We start from the raw sequence: 16,882 nt of genomic DNA on the forward strand, positions 1-16,882 counted from the left end.
GAATATAAAAGGGAGAATGTGATGATTGCCTTAGACAACATTATCCCTCACTGGCTGTCAAAATGATATTTGTTATTTTGGACCTCAGGTGCAAAAAGTTGATCTAATCACACTCAGTTCATTGACCTTGGTCATGAATCTTGACAAATAATTTTACATTTTCCCCTTTATTATCTCCAGTCAGCTCTATTATGCCTATCTTCCCAAGAGCACCTGCTCTGATTTGTTTCACATATGGTATTTATTTTAAAAAATTTTAGGCGAGAGCACTACCGCAAATTATGCCGTCGAGTTTCCCACATTTGGGGAAATTGTAGGGGTCAGCACATCCAGAGTGCAATGGATAAGCCTCACCCTAGGAAAACCACCTTCGTGGTCATGGTATCTCCCCTACCAGGTAAGCATTCACATATGATATTTATTACTGCAACATGACATGCAATGTTGTCTTGTATACGTATAATTTTAATATACATAAAACCGTGGTACAAAATGTATTCGCTTTCCTAGTTTTATTACTCAACATTTAATTATAAATAATTTCAAACATACAGAATATATAAAAGAGCTTTAGGTTTGATGGTCTGATCAATGCTTCTCTGTCTCTGGATCTGTTTTTGTTCATCAGTTTAGGTTGTTCATTATATTCCACAAATGAGTGAGATCATGTGATATTTATCTTCCTCTGACTGGCTTATTTTGCTCAGAGGGAAGGTAGGGAAGGGGCGGGGGTAAGGGAGAAAGATCAACCAAAGGACTTGTATGCATGCATATAAGCCTAACCAATGGACACAGACAACAGGGGAGTGAGGGCATAAGTGGGGGGATAGGGGGAATGGGGCGGATAAAGACACATGTGTAATACCTTAATCAATAAAGAAAAAATTAAATTAAAAAGAGAGCTTTACGTTGAGCATTTCTATACCCGCATTACTCAGATTCAACCATAATGCCTTACTGTTCATCTGTTCATTTCCATCATAATTTGAAATAATTTCATTGTACATTGCAGATGTCAGTACACTTCTGCCTAAAATATATCAGCATTCAATGCCTAGAGCTGAGGCAAGCAGAGGGAATTTTCTTGCAGGGTAACAGGAGCCCTTATAGCGTGTGCTGTGCATGTCATCTTGTTTGGGAGTATGTGCTCTTCTGTTCTGTTTAAGTGTATGTGCCTCATATGACACCTGGCCAACCCCACTGTTATAACTATATTGCAGGGAGGCAATAGATATGGTCCTTTGCCTTCAGCACAAGTAGAGTGCCTTGCAGACCAACTCGATGCTAAGGTTGCAGGTCATAGGGACCAACGCTCAGTTGGCTGGAAGTTTCATGCTCTTTAGGAGTTCAGCATCTGTCAGATGAATCAAAACAAGGATCCCCCTTATATTACACAGGAGAAAAATTATATCTAATGAACAGCTGATACTGAGTGTTTATTGATTTATCCAAGGCACGTTCAAATCAGTTGAAAGTTAAAAGGCTAATGGGAGTTTTTGATGATCTGGGAATGCTCACTCTAGAAGCTGATCTTGCTCCCTCTTTTTTCTATGTGAGTAAAGCATCGTTCCATCCAGTACTTATGTGAGTTGCCCTTGTTGGCTGCTCTGGGTGGTAGGCAAGGCAACAGTGTCACTTGCTTTATATGTCTCTTACATGTGACTTTCTCAGAGATTTTCAGACTCCTACACTTTCCTTTAACTTCTGCACTAACTCCAGAATTAGGCCAGAGAGAGTCACACTAGTCTGTGATTAATTTCCATCTCATTAAGAATTGCATATGAAAACTAAAGGTATTTTCTTTAACTTTATAATTGCAATTATTGTTGCATAATTTTTGTCCATTTGATCATGGATTATGTAAATTTTATCTTAAATGAATTAAAATAGTTTTTTTCTGAAAAGTATAATACCCACTTAAATAACTGTACCATAACTAATTCAACCATTTCCATTATTTGGAATTTGAACTGCTTGATTATTTTAAATGGTGCTGTGATAAACATTTTTTTTTTAAATCTGCATGTACTGTTTTCTGTATCTTCTGTAAAAAATGTACCAGCCCTAGCCAGTTTGGCTCAGTGGGGATTAAACTTGAAGGCCCCAATATATATAGTCACCATGTTTTTAGGTCTAAGCTTTGATTTACATCCATTTTAACAACATATGAGAGCATGCTTTTACTGAGAAGCTGCCAGTGTTTTGAATTTCTATTTCAAGAGAGGAATAGAATATGAATTTTATATTCTTGATTTTAGTAAGAAGGAATACTTTTTCTGTTTGCTTCCTGAATAACTTTCAGTATATCAAGTATTATTTTTGTTGTCAACTGTTTTTCCTTAGTGTGCTGTACACTTTTAAAAATTGGCAATTATTGATGGAACGTTTTAATTTTTACATACATTGATCCAGATTTTTCTTCCTTCTTGGTTTCTTTCTCTTTTAAGCTTAGAAATACCTCTTTTCTCCAAAAAGCAGGGGCAGGGTCAATGCTATTGCCTTTGTTTTTAATTGTATTTTTAATAAACAATGAAAATGTATTCAGCTGAAGATAAAACCAAATATTAGCCTCATTCAAAAGTCAGTGAATAAAAATATAAGGAAAAATACTGACTTACTGTTAAAGCATAAAAATGACATTTCCTTTCAGATTGTCTGACTTTGTAATTGAAGATGTATTCCTGTCCATATTTTAAGGAAATACTTTGTAATGGCCACTTAGAAATTTACATGGTTACATAAATCATAACTTCCATTTGTAATTTATTAGTCATATGTATATGTTTTAGACTGAATTGTGTCCCCCTCCCAAGTTCATATGTTGCAGCCATAAGCCCAAGATGACTGTATTTGGAGATGAGCCTCTAAGAAGTTAATGATGGTTAAATAGGGTCATAAAAAATGGGGTTCTAATTCAATAGAACTGATGTCTTTATAAAAAGAGGAGGAGACACCAAAGTTATGTATGTTCAGAGGAAAGGCCTCGTGGGACACACGGAGAAGGTGGGTGTATGGCACCTTGATCTCGGACTTCCAGCCTCCAGTACTGGAGGAAATAGATTGTTGTTTAACCTACGTGTTTGTGGTAATTTGTTATGGCATCCTGAGTGGTCTAAAACACCTGCTACGATAATAGATCTACATTTGAATAATCTCTCTTGACGTTTAGAACCTCATAGTTTATTTGGAGGAATGGAATGCAAACATATTTGCCACACAAAACCTAAAATATGGTGCATTTTACTCTACATATGTCCTCATATGTCCAATTTACTCCCGGTGTCTGGTTATGTGTATGTGTGTCTGCTTCTCTTTACAATGCCTCACTAACTCTTTCTAACCAGTGGCTGCTCGTTCTATTTATACTTGAAGCTCATCTTAAATGAAAGGGCATTCTTGAATATGAACAAGAAAGAGTAGACCTAGTTTATTTTAATAAGGTAAAAATAAATGTGTTCCCAGGACATTTAAAAGCAAAATGTCTTTGCAAAAATAAAATTAAAAAGAAATTTACAGCTGTAACATTTTGCTTACCTTACGCATTTCCCTGGAGTCCCTCTCTCTGTGATGAAAGGCATTTGACTCAGAAATCAGTTCTTCAAAGCCTTTCCCCCCACTTCTTCAAAAATGTCTATTTTCTCATTTCCCACTGTGGTGTTATTGAATTCATAACAGCAGCTCTGCAGAGTATCATTTACCTGTAAGCTAAACCAGCAAATTCAAGGAGTTTCAAATGATGAAATCTGATTTGGTGGCTTTATGCTAAATGACAATCATGTGGAAAAGATGCTAAAGTAAAACTGTGCCGAGATGCACCAGTAGGTGTCATTTTCTTTATAAGCAGAAATTTCCCTGCAGAGTAGGAATGCATAAATTGTGATTGTGTCAATCATAGGCACTAAGATTACAAGAGAATTGTTTAAAATTCGATTTGGTAGGAAGAATATTAAGATTTAGAGGCATGCTATAATAGAAAGAACACAAGTAATGAATCACAAGTTATGAACTTGGTTTATTGGTCAATTACAACAATTATAATGAAAAGGTTTTAGACATGCCCTTGACTTTCTGAGCCTCAGTTTCCTGATTACTGAGATGCTTTGTTAGAAAGTAGGAGATATGCTGTATAAAGTAGAAATCGTTTGTGTAAAGACATAAAAAAAAGAATTCTAGTTATTTCCATCAATAAGAGATTTAATACAAAGAATTAGAGGCATATAAAACTGTTAGGTGAGCTGGGACATCAAAGATTAGGTAAACAGCTGCTAGCTCTCCAGAAAACATGATGTGCAAAAATCACTGACAACTCCCCATTAGACTTTCAGCATCAAAAAGGTTGATTCCCATTTGATTCATGAAATGTACTGGCAAAATGTCCTGTATTCCATCTTCCAAAGCCCTCACACCATAATGAAGGCAAATCAATTCTCCATCTCTCTCCTATCAAATCTTTAACAAGAGCTTCACATTTGCAGGGCATAAACTGGATCCCTGCTGACAAGAGAGTCTAGAGAACGTAGTTTCCAGGCTTTTCGCTCTTGCAACAGAAGTGATAACAGAGAACAATGTGGGAATGTGTTTCAGATTCCAACAGACAATTTATAAAATAAGCTGACTCCACATAGAAGACACTCAGAAAACTCAATTCACCCACTAGTTTTGTCTGCTTTACCAACAAAATGGAATTCAAATGCATTTCAATTGGATCTCCATACACTGCAACCACCAGGAATTCAATATAACATCCTGTCTCATGTGGACTATTACAATATTCATCTTGTTTTCCCCTTTTCACGTTGCCCTATTTGCCCTATAAGTTTGATTATGCTATGGTTACAAAATATCCCCAAATTGCAGTGGCTTAACCTAAATGATGTCCATTTCATGCTCATGTTATATGCCTCCCATACATTTTCATGTTCATATTATATGCCTCTGTTGCATACGTTCATTTAGGGGCCCAGGCTGACTGAGCCTCCACAATCTTATAGAAGTAACATCTGGAATTCTCCATTGTCATGATGTGAAAATTAAAGAACTAGAGAATTGCTCATGGGAATTTGTTGAATAAGTACACTAGTGATCCAGTGATGGCCCCATCCTATATAATAAAAGCATAATATGCAAATTGACTGAACAGCGGAATGACCAGTTGGTGGGGGGCGGGACTGGTGAGCAGGTGGCACTAGGCCAGCCAAGGCGCATGCCAGCGGGCAGAGGGAGGGGACTGCAATGGGGGAGGGGCTGCGGTGACCAGTGGTGGGGCAATGGGGCCGGCACTATCCCCTGATCGCCCACCCAGTCGCCTCCTGCAGAGGGAGGCCATCGGCAATGGCGGTGGGGTGATTCAGGGAGGGGCCAGCTGCTCACCATCCCCAGATCGCCTGGGGTCACTTCCCAGAGAGGGAGGCCAGATTGTGGCTTAGGCCCGCTCCCCATGGGGAAGCGGGCCTAAGCCATCAGTTGGACATCCCCTGATGGCTCCCAGACTGCCAGAGGTCACAGGCCAGACTGAGGGACCCCCGAGTGCATAAATTTTTGTGCACCGGGCCTCTAGTTCAATTATAAGAAATACAACCCATGGAATATTTGGTTAAACTACTATTTTTTCTATAGTTCCTATTACTAGTTTTCTACATTATACCCAGATTAATATTTATAAAATATAAATCAAATCATATTTTTTTTCTTTTGCTTAAAAGCATTTGGGGTACCCATTGCACATAAAATATAACTAAAACCTTTTATTATAGATAGACTACTGATCCTTTAAGATCTGGAGTACCCCCCTTTTTTAATCTTATAGTTTATCACCTTTGTTCTTGCTCACTGTAGTTCAAGATATTGGTTTTCTTAATGTCCTTTAAATGCGCCAAGATAGTTCCTGACTTAGGACTTTGCACCCGCTGTCTCTTCTGACCAGACTGTTTTCCACAAGTTTTTGCATGACTAGCTCCTTTTCATTTTTCAGGATGCTGTTTAAATGTCACCCTCACGTTTTACTCTCCAGTATAACAACTTAATAACACTTTTCAAAATCTGCAAAAAGTTGATTACAAGTTCATTGTTTGTCCCCGATCCCTTTAAAAGAAAATCATGAGGTAAGGGCCATGTTAGTCTTATATTTGCCTTGTATTTCATGTATAGAATAGTGTCAGGCCCATAGTAATCAATGCATAAATATATGTTAAGTGAAAATATAAATCAATAAGTTGTGTCTATCATTATTTACCAAAGTGATTAAAATAGCATTAACATTAATAGCAATTAATAGCAATAGGAAGATATTTCAGATGCATATAAGTTGAAAATATCTACTTGTCTTCCTTTAAGGGTTAGGGAAACTTAAAAGCTCTACATATTTTTTTTTCATTTATTAAAGAGAACTATCTAATGATAACTTCTGTTTTTTACACACACACACACACACACACACACACACACACACCTGGTTAAAAAATCAATGAAAACTTATTCCAAATGGAACAAGAAATAGCTAAAAAGCATAAATTCGCTAATCTAAATGCATTGTGTCTCAAAAGACCATTTGTCATATTTAGCTATTAGTTAACATCTACTAAGAAAGATGATAGCATTTTTATCTTTATAAAATAAAAGCCAAAGATTTTCTTTCTCCATACTTATAGCAATACTTTGCATGGCATTTAATCATTGGGGTCCAAATTGGGTTTTTAAAGAATCATCTGGAAAGTCATGACAAGTATCATGTGCATGGATTAGTATCAAGCTCAGCCATCCTTAGAATTTTATTTATGAATGAGATTTTATGGTACATAAGCATGAATTCCAAGCTGGGCTCTGCCTCTTTTAGCTGTCTATTATTGGACAAGTTATTTTTGGGTCCCAGATTTACATCAATGTTATTTCAAAATATTAAAAACAGCTTAAGGGCATTTTTTAGTAAAATCACTACCATGGTTCCTCTGTTAAAAAGTATGAATTCTTGCCTGGCCAGCTTGGCTCAGTGGTTGAGTGTCTATATATGAACCAGGAGATCACGGTTCGATTCCTGGGTTTCGGGCTGGATCCCCAGTGCACGAGGCAGCCAATCAATTATCCTCTCTCATTGCTGATTTTTCTATCTCTCTCTCCCTCTCCCTTCTTCTCTAAAATCAATAAAGATATATTTTAAAAATTAAAAAATAAAAAGTACAAATTCTCTAATTTTTTCAGCCAAATATGGACTGAAAAGAATTTACAACATAGTACATGATTGCTTTAGACAGAAGTAGAGAGAAAATCCATCAAATACTTATCCAAGTTTTTTTAAAAAATGGTGGTATTTTTATTTTAAAACAAATTTGAGGGGTAAAAGAAGAGCTGGCAAACTCAAATTAGAAAAAAGAACAGATGGTCCCAGCATGAAGTGTATGTAGTCCTGGGCAACCTAGGGGACACCTCAAGACATAATCAACAAAACAAAGCAAGTATTTCCAAGCTCACAGGATCCTGAGACTTAATGCCTTTGGCAGAGAGTAAACCTTTAATATAAAACCAACACATATTAATGACTATACTTCAAGAAAATCTTTGAAGTCTTACAAATATATATGTCTATAGGGATAAAATAAAAACCTGATGAAGAAAACATGAGTAAGAACTGGAATTAATTTACACATTTAAAAAAGTTTAGGCTTAATTTATTTTTAAGAAACCATCTATTCCTTAACATGTTTGAAGTAGCAGGAGAGAATACTAATTAAAAATGTATATTGAAGGTAAATACTAAGAAGGTATGGGGATATATTTTTTATAGTTATACTTAGGTTCTACTTTTAGGAGCACCGTAGAAATGAAACACATGTACAAATTTTCCCCCTGATAGGACTGGTTTCACACTAATTGATTAATAGATTGGCCAATTAAAATAACACAAAAATGAGAGATTAGATTAAGTATATGAATAGTTTTTAAGTGCCCTGTAAATCAATTTGTTTACATGCCAACGAAATATCAATGTGAATGAATTATTAGCTGCTTACTTCTACCTGATTTTGTCTAGTGGTAATTTAAGTAGCAAAATGCCTTCCTTAGAAAGAGTTCTATGTATTATGGTGTATGTTGTCAGGTTGAAGCCCATTTTCCTAAACCATGAGTTAGGGAGTGAAGTTCTCAACAGCAACAGAAAAGCATCTCATGATCAAATGAGTTTAGGAAATGCTGAATTGAAATATATTAAACGTGATTTTTGCTTCAGCATTGAGCGTTTTTTGTTTGTTTGTTTGTTTCTTTATTACCTGAGACTATGATCTCAGAGAATGGTAGCATGCAGTACTTTCCAAACCAATTGTTCCATGGAATATATTCCATGATATATAAACATATATTCCACAGCATATAGCCCATGAAATAAACATTTTCCAAAAGCTTAGTTGCCAGTGGAAGTATTTGGTGAAAATAAAATTAGAGTGTATCTGTCCCTTTTCAAGCTGTGAGAAACTGCTGTCCGAAGAGCCCTGGAGAACTATGATGTCTGTAAGACCCAACTTCCAAAAAACTTAGAGAAATGGCATGGACTACCAAAGAGGGTCAGTGCGGGAGTGAACCAGCTTCAGCTGCTTTAATGTTATGGTGTAAGAGTTTCCAGAGAAAGGTTTGGCAGACAAGATCTGGCAGGTTCTCAAAAACGTTTTGCTTTGATTTCACAGCCAGCTGAATGACCAAGTACACACAAGGCCCTCCCAGGCTAATCTCACAGTGTCTAGAGAACACCCAGGTCATTTGCTTTCATAGATTGATCATTTAAATATTCGTCCTGATTGTACAAATCCTTTTTCTTCCTTAGTCTATGTACTTCATATCCATGCTTTATGACCCCACTCAAACCCTGCTCCCACCACCAACATGTATCACATGTTGAATACATATGTATTTGTTTGTTTATTTGTGTAACTTCTTTCCTTCTGTTGGGGTCTAAGCTCTACAAGACAAGAACAAGAGGTTTTGCCCTGTCCACTACTCTACTCTGTCACTGTGCCAGGCATAAAGATGGCACCCACTAAATCTGGTATACATAAATGAATAGAGCTACAGTGTAATGGAATAATGCTGAGTGGACTTAGCATTATTTGAGACCTGGTTTCAAATTCTGGCTCTGTCATTTATCAGCTCTATCTCCTCTCTGAAATTCCCTTTCCTACTCTATAAAATAGTTATAATATTACCAATTTCATAAGGATTTTGTTAAGCACTAAAGATTTTATGTAATCAATAACTATTTAATTATTCATAATTCATTTTTATTTATTTTGTGACATATATTGCCCCACTCACCTAAAGGAAATATAACCTTACTAGTATGCCTGTGTGAGAGAAAATAAAAAATTACAGAAAGGTCCTCCTGTTCAAACAATCTGTAGTTACTAAAAGTAGAACATATTTTTGTTTTACATGGATTCAATGTTCTTATTGGTAATTAGGCTCTTAAGCCAGGATGGCAAAATCTATTTTACAAAACATTTTTATTTAGCTTTAATCAATCAAATGCAGTACCCCTTTCAAGCTCACTGTAAAAGCTATTCTTCAAGGATCTCAAATGAGTCTTAATCTCCTCCCAGACTCCCATTGCACTGGTGAAGCTAAGCTTAGTTAGGTGTGGAAGGAAAGCAAACTAATTTTATTTTAATTACAAGTACTTCTGGAGCATAGAGCTGGGGGAAGTAAATGCACACACAATCATTAGTTGATATTGATAGGAGAACAATAGTAGCTTTCAATTCTCTCTCAGGTGCCTTTATTTTAAAGATGAAGCTCAATTGTGATGGATAGAACCAGGGCCAAAACTTATGGCAGAGGAGAAAATTCACGCATTGTAGGGAAGTAGTCTTGAGGCACATCAGCTCTGCCTGAGCATCCACTCATATCCATCTGATGTCAGTAATCCCCTTATACTTTTAAGGAAAATAAAATTATTCCTTATTTATTTTGATATTTGTTGAAAATGTATTGCATGACAAAAAACTGGGCCTAAGCAGTGAAGGAAACACAATCCTTGAGCTCAAATAGTTAAGAAAATTGAATGAAGCGCAAAATCTCTTGGCACAAGGGAGAAAAGCTGGCCCAACTGGAGGGAAAAAGGTCTCATGGCTACTTTTCTAGTCTGAGTCCCCTTTGACATAAGACTTAGCACAATGTTCTAAACACTAGAGACTTGGGAAATAGCTGATAAATCAATAAGTTTGAATTGACCCACAATTCGGCAAGTTAATTAAAAACATCTGAACAGTCATAATACAACTTATTTACAAATGCAGCCAACTTCATTTATACTAGTATACGATCTGTTCACAAACAACTATTTATATTCAGTTAACATTCATTAAAAATTAACCACAGACCAGGATCTTTAATATAAACTTTCACAATTAATGTGATAAGATCAACTAATGAGGAAGTGACATCCAACAGAGTGACATCACATAATGAGAAAGTAGTGACATTGTATAAGACGATGAGACTGAAGGCAAAATCATTACTAAGGTTATGAGCTTGTAAATGGTGGGTTGAGCATATCAAATTTAATCCTTCTGTTCAGTGCTATATCCTTTATAGTACACAAGATTTTATACTAGACTAGAGGCCCAATGCATGAAGATTCATGCAAGAATGGGCCTTCCTTCCCCTGGCTGCCGGCACCGCCTTTGCTCTGGCTGGGAGCCGCCTTTTTGCTCCAGCCCAGAGCCACCTTTCCGCCTTCCCACGCTGCCCAGAGGCCTGGAGTGGCTGGGGCGGTGCGGAATGCCTGCGTTGTCTCCATGGCAACAATGCAAGTGTCCCGCCCCCGGCCACTCAGCACCTGCATATGCAAATTAGCCCTCCATCTTTGTTGGGTTAATTTGCATACCCACTCCTGATTGGCTGGTGGGCATCACGAAGGTATGGTCAATTTGCATCTTGCTCTTTTATACTGTAGATAGAGTGTAAAAGAAGGACGTGTGAGGAACAGGACCAAATTTTAACCTTTTGACAAAAGAGAAAGCAAGCAGAGGAAGATGGATCATTTTCAAGATGACTCAAGACATACAGCTAATCATTTGAATTATTTACACACAACACAGATGCACAAAAGCCTCTTGGTATCCCTTGGAACACTTTTTGCCTCGTCCCTCATCCTGTGGGAAGAAATTAATCTCATTCAATTGCTAGAAGTCGGGGGTTCATATAGTGAGATGATTACAAGAGGGTTGGTAGGTATACTTTCAACCAGAGCTAAAATAATGAGCATATTCTTCTTAAAAATTATACTTGAACCATAGGAGTGAAAAAATCAGGTTTGGGAGAAGAACAATAGGATAAAGTGATGAAATCTTGAGGGACATGCCAATATGGTGATGAAGCAAAAGTCATATATGTAAGGTAGGGAAATATCTAGTATTCTACTTATTCTGTTATTCTCAGAAGGATATATTATTTTATGTATTTGAGCTATATATTTAAAATATAATATTAAAATTATAAATTATATTCAAGTATCATCCCTAAAGAAAATAAATAACTCTCAGTTGTTTGTTGTAAAGCCCACTTATTTGTATACTGACAGTTCTGATTTGTTTGTATCCAAAATTTTTTAATGTTTTAGAAGAATTATCTAATGCCTTTTTTGGGGGGAGGGCTAAAAATCAGCAAATCCAGTATACTAAGAAAATAATTATTTTAAATCATCCATTTGAAATTAAAAAATACATTATATTGTATTAAATAAAAATTAAAATATAACAGAACCAAAACACTAAAAATAAGAATATGAATAAGATTAGGTATGGTGTATACTCATCCTTTAATGGTCACAAAGCAACCATTTTCTGTACCTGCATAGATTCTAGATTCTACCTTCACATTTTCAGATGAGCAGGGCTATTGGCTAAATGACTCATTTCTCCATGTGGACTATGCTATTTGGGAATATGCATATGTAGAGAAATTAAACTATCTGGGTAAATCTCATATTTTAGAATTCACAGTGTTCTGATGTAAAACATTCCCATCATGTTCATGTAGGGAAAGATTATAATGAAATACCTATTGAGCAGATTACTTAAAAGCCACATCTTCCATAACCATGATGATGACTAAAAGTCCCTTGAAATAAATTTTCTAATTCAGGTAATATTCACTAATAATGGCAAAGTCATAAAGTTCATACCCTGCAATTTGGTTGAGGGAACTTTTGATAAGTTTGCCTGAGATTCCCTACCTTAGAGAGAGCTGAATTGGTCCCAAAGCTCAGGATCTCCTGTAATCAAAGGCATTAGCTATTGCTTTCTAGGATACAAAGTTGGAGTAGAGCAGGATACATCCAACCAACAGTGAGAGTATTCTGGAACAAATATTCTATATAATAAAAACCTAATATGCAAAATGTCCCCTCGGGCGGTCGTTTGACCAGGAGTTCAACCACTCGCTATGACATGCACTGACCACCAGGGGGTGGCGTGGCACATGGTAGGTGTAGGTGACGCGGTGCTGGCAGTGAGCAGCAGTGGAGGCACTGCTGGCCCCGATGGGCCCCAAAGAGAGCGGGACCGCAGCGGGATGGTGGAGCAGGTGAATGGACAGCACCAGGCCAAGGTGGGTGAGAGCAGGGGCCTGATTGCCCCGCCAATCGCCCCACAGATGGTGACCAGCAGCCAGCAGGTCCTGATTGCCTCACCGGGGCTGGGCCCCGGACTGGGACAGGAAACTGGGGGTGAGTGGAGGCAACCAACCTCCTGAGGCACCCGGGCAGGGGGCTGCAACCTCTCACCAGCTACCTGGGGGAGGGGGTGATGGGGACAGAGGTGTGGTGAGAATGTGGGTTGTCCGCCAAGCTCACTCTCACTCTCCCTGCTACCCTCTCCTGGGACACCAAGGCTCATGTGTTGGGGAAGCCCTCGTGCTCAGGTGCTGGGTGCCCACACCTGCGCGGCCTCTTACGGGTGAGCTGGGCCATAGCCACCAGGACCCAGAGGCCAGTCGGGCTCCCCGTGCATTCACACAGGAGCCGGTCTGCGAGGCCAGCTGGGAGAGAATGTGCTGTCCACCAAGCTTCCTTGCAGCGCTGCTGGGCGTCACAGAGGCACACGCTGCACCCCAGCCTGCGGCGTCCAGCCATGCTCACCACATCTTCGCATGGGGACTTGGGGGCCATGACTCAGGTGGAGGGGTGTGCAGAGGGGCCTTCAGGCCCAGGTGCTGCCCAGGGCCTAGAGGTCAGCTGTGACCTGCCCTTCCATGTCAGATGCTTGTGCTTCAATTGCCGGCCAGGCCTAGGGACTGTACCATGCATGAATTTCATGCACCGGGCCTCTAGTGTTGAATAAAGAAGAAAACTGAGCTAGTAACTCAGGCTCAACACAATGGCTTAAGGGACTATAGTGAAGAAAAGTAGTGCTGAGACCTGTGATAGCTAAGAAAGAATGGAATGAGATAGAGGTAGAGGTAGAGGTAGAGGTAGAGAGAGAGAGAGAGAGAGAGAGAGAGAGAGAGAAAACGCTATGTCTATGGGCCCCACAGTGGGTGAATGGCACTCTAGACCTGTCATCATCAAAGGGTGGACAAGGTCCATGAGACAAGACACTGATTTTCTGTGACAGTGATAAACAGTGGAGATGTGTCTAAACTCGGCTTTCCTGTCTGGCTGTTCTCAGAAGTAGCTCTGACCAAGTAAATCGTTGGAGTTGAACAGTTTAAGAAGTACAGTGCAAATAAAGAAGGCAGTATTAGATTTTTCTGCTTTTTAGGATGCTTTGGCCATTACTTAGAAAAAAATCTATGTTTCTACATTCATATATTGAATTTATGGAGCAATTTATGAAAGTAAGGAAACGTGTAATGAGTAGGTGGATTTGATCACATAGATTTTGAGCCATTTTAATCATTTTCTAGAGGCAGAAAAGAATTTATTAAGAAGTTAAGTGATTTGTTTAGGATCATAAGTGACAAAATGGCTCAGTGCTTTTTCTACTTTCCAAAACTATCTCAAATATTAGAATAATAATAAACAGTTTTGTTTTTTTCAGAGGGAAGGAATAGATGGATAAAAGGTAAAATTGATAAATGAATAATTTCCTCTCAAGTTTTATTAGTACAAATAAAGTATTACCTTTCAAAATGTACATGAGATAATTTTCTTGAAATCTAATAGTCCTTCCATGCATAAATATGCATATATCATTTAAAGCAAATAAATTTAATCTGAAAATGTAGATTTATAAAATAAATAATATTTACTCACTGAATAAATATTGACTGAAAACCTATGCATTCCAAGGATATTTGGATTATATAATTGATCATTAGCTTTGGAGAATATTTTTTTCTTTTACTTTTTTTTGTTTTGTTTTTGGCCTTGTAAATGTATTCACTGTAGGTTATTAGGAAAAAATGATGCAAATCAATGTTCTAAAAATTTCATGATCATGACTGGCCTATTAGACAAGGTACTAACATTCACTTGAGTTAATTTAAATCTATTCAACAAAGAGTGGTTATTTCAAATGCTAGCTTTTGTCACATAAATTATATTTCTTGCGACATTTCAGTAATTTTCTCAAGATAGTTCTATGCATTGCCCATCACAGATATTAAAGTATTTCTGAAACACAATTTGTAGGAGTACTGGTGAACTCAGAGCAACATAACTTATGCTATTGACCATTTAATCATTTACCAGAGGGCAATTACTCTAAATCGATAAATATATTTATTAGGCAATTCATTGAAATGATACTTAGACAAGTACAATAGTTAAAAAGAGTGCCTTGCCAATATTCACCACTTCAGAGTGAATGATGGGATTACACTTAGCTGGTATAAAAGAATTATTTATAAAGAAAGTATAGAAATAATTTGATGTGTAGTAAGTTTGTCTTTTTACAAATAAATACATTGTGTGTCTAGAGTTACAATTAAATAAAATATTCAACACAAACAGGGCTCGGGTTAAAATATTTACAAGAATATCTAGATATGTGTTTCATTTACTTCAAGCTTGTGTTTCTAACATTATTGCTGGCTCAGAGGGCATAGTATAAAAAGAATAGAAATTGCTGTTCGTTTTTAACAAATTATACAGGTCTGACCTATCTTGATGGACTGAAGGGATGGTGATGAAAACTGTAATCTTAATAAATCTCCCACAGCTAGAGGTTTAAAACTCATACTGTTTCAAATTAGTGAGGACAGCAATATTTATTTGCTGCCGAGTTCCAGTCAGCATGGCATTTCAGCAGGAAACACTTTATAAGACTTAAACTTATGAGTAGCAAAGTTGAAAACTCATGTTAAAGGCAAGGAACAGAAACTAAATAAACTCAGCGATTCGTTCTAAATCAAGAAGGAAATGAACCAAACTTCATCATTTCCCTTGCTTTGTCTTTCCTCACCACCATTGACTTCTATTACAAATAATAGCAAAGAATTTTGGCTTTAATAGAGTACTTTATCATGTTCAAGAGCTTTAAAATGCATCATCTCTAACGTAGGATTTGTTACAAAAATAAATAAATATAATGCTCAGAGCACAGGAGAGGTAACAGGTAATATATCCAGTTGTCCAATATTATACCTAATGTCCACATACTGGGTGTGACAAGAAGCCATGTCAGATCAAGTGGTCAGGTGGTTGGGCCTCTGTCAACAGCTCATTTTGGTAGTGAACATGGAATCTACCATAAGGTCAGTTAGCCATAGAAACTGTGTGGTGAGAAGGAGGGATACAGGCAGCTTGGTTATATAGAACCTAGTGAGAAAGAAAACCATAAGCATCCTCTTATACATTCACCCTCCACATTTATTCCCTTACCAAGACAGAAAACCACTCTTGGTTTTTTTCCAATTTCAGTGACTCTTTGTCTCAGAGACTTATTATTCATTTTCTTACTCACAAAAATCAATATTCTGGCCTCTTTCCAACTACACTTAGACCTTTTGTGACCCTGGTTTTAACACCATCATCTCTCTGCAGATGACTCTTACATTTATAACCAAATCCTGATCCTTCTCCTCATCTCTAGATTCATATAGAACTGCAAATCTATGAAATATCTGAAACTTAACATGTCAATACCGAAATCTTGATTTTCTATGCAAATTTACTCTCCCCCTTCTAATTAAATAGCATTACTATTTTGCATGTTGCTCAGAAAACCATCAGTAGAACCATCCTTGACTTGTCTTTCTCTCATACCCCATAACTAAATGATAAGCACACTCTGTCAGTTTTAGATTGAATATATATCCCGAAGATCACTATCTTTATTATTAAACTAGAGGCCCAGTGCATGAATTCATGCACCAGCAGGGTCCCTCAGTCTGGCCTGCTGAATCGGGCCGAAACCGGCTCTCTGACATCCACTGAGGGGTCCCAGATTGCAAGAGGGCACAAGCCAGGCTGTGAGACCCCACTGGTGCATGATCAGGGCTGGGGAGGGACACAGGAAGTTGGCCAGCTGGGGAGGGATCACAGGGAGGGATCCAGGGCGTATCCAGCCCATCTTGCTCAGTCCCAATTGGCCTGACCCCAGCAGCAAGCTAACTTACCAGTTAGAGCATCTGCCCCTGGTGGTCAGTGCACATCATAGCGAGCAGTTGAGCAGCCTTAGCATATCATTAGCATATTATGCTTTGATTAGTTGAATGGTCAATGGGACAACTGGACACTTAGCATATTAGGCTTTTATTATATAGGATTGCATTACAATCCCATCACCAGCTGGACTATTATAGGAGCCTCCTGCCTGATGTCCCTGCTTCCACCTTCTAAATCCCTACAGTCTGAGGTTCACACAGCAACCAGAGACATCCTGTCAAAATGTAAATTATATTAGGCCATTATTCAGTCAAAACTCTTCATTCTTTTATTACATATTTAGAGTAAAATATA

The 16,882-nt window shown here is 37.8% G+C and overlaps 1 pseudogene; it reads right to left on the reverse strand.

Moving 5' to 3' along the window:
* Positions 1-259: 259 nt before the first annotated feature.
* Positions 260-405, reverse strand: LOC114234059 (U1 spliceosomal RNA; annotated as a pseudogene).
* Positions 406-16,882: the final 16,477 nt, after the last annotated feature.

The sequence above is a fragment of the Eptesicus fuscus genome, chromosome 5 (assembly GCF_027574615.1).
Source record: "Eptesicus fuscus isolate TK198812 chromosome 5, DD_ASM_mEF_20220401, whole genome shotgun sequence".
NCBI classification, from domain to species: domain Eukaryota; kingdom Metazoa; phylum Chordata; class Mammalia; order Chiroptera; family Vespertilionidae; genus Eptesicus; species Eptesicus fuscus.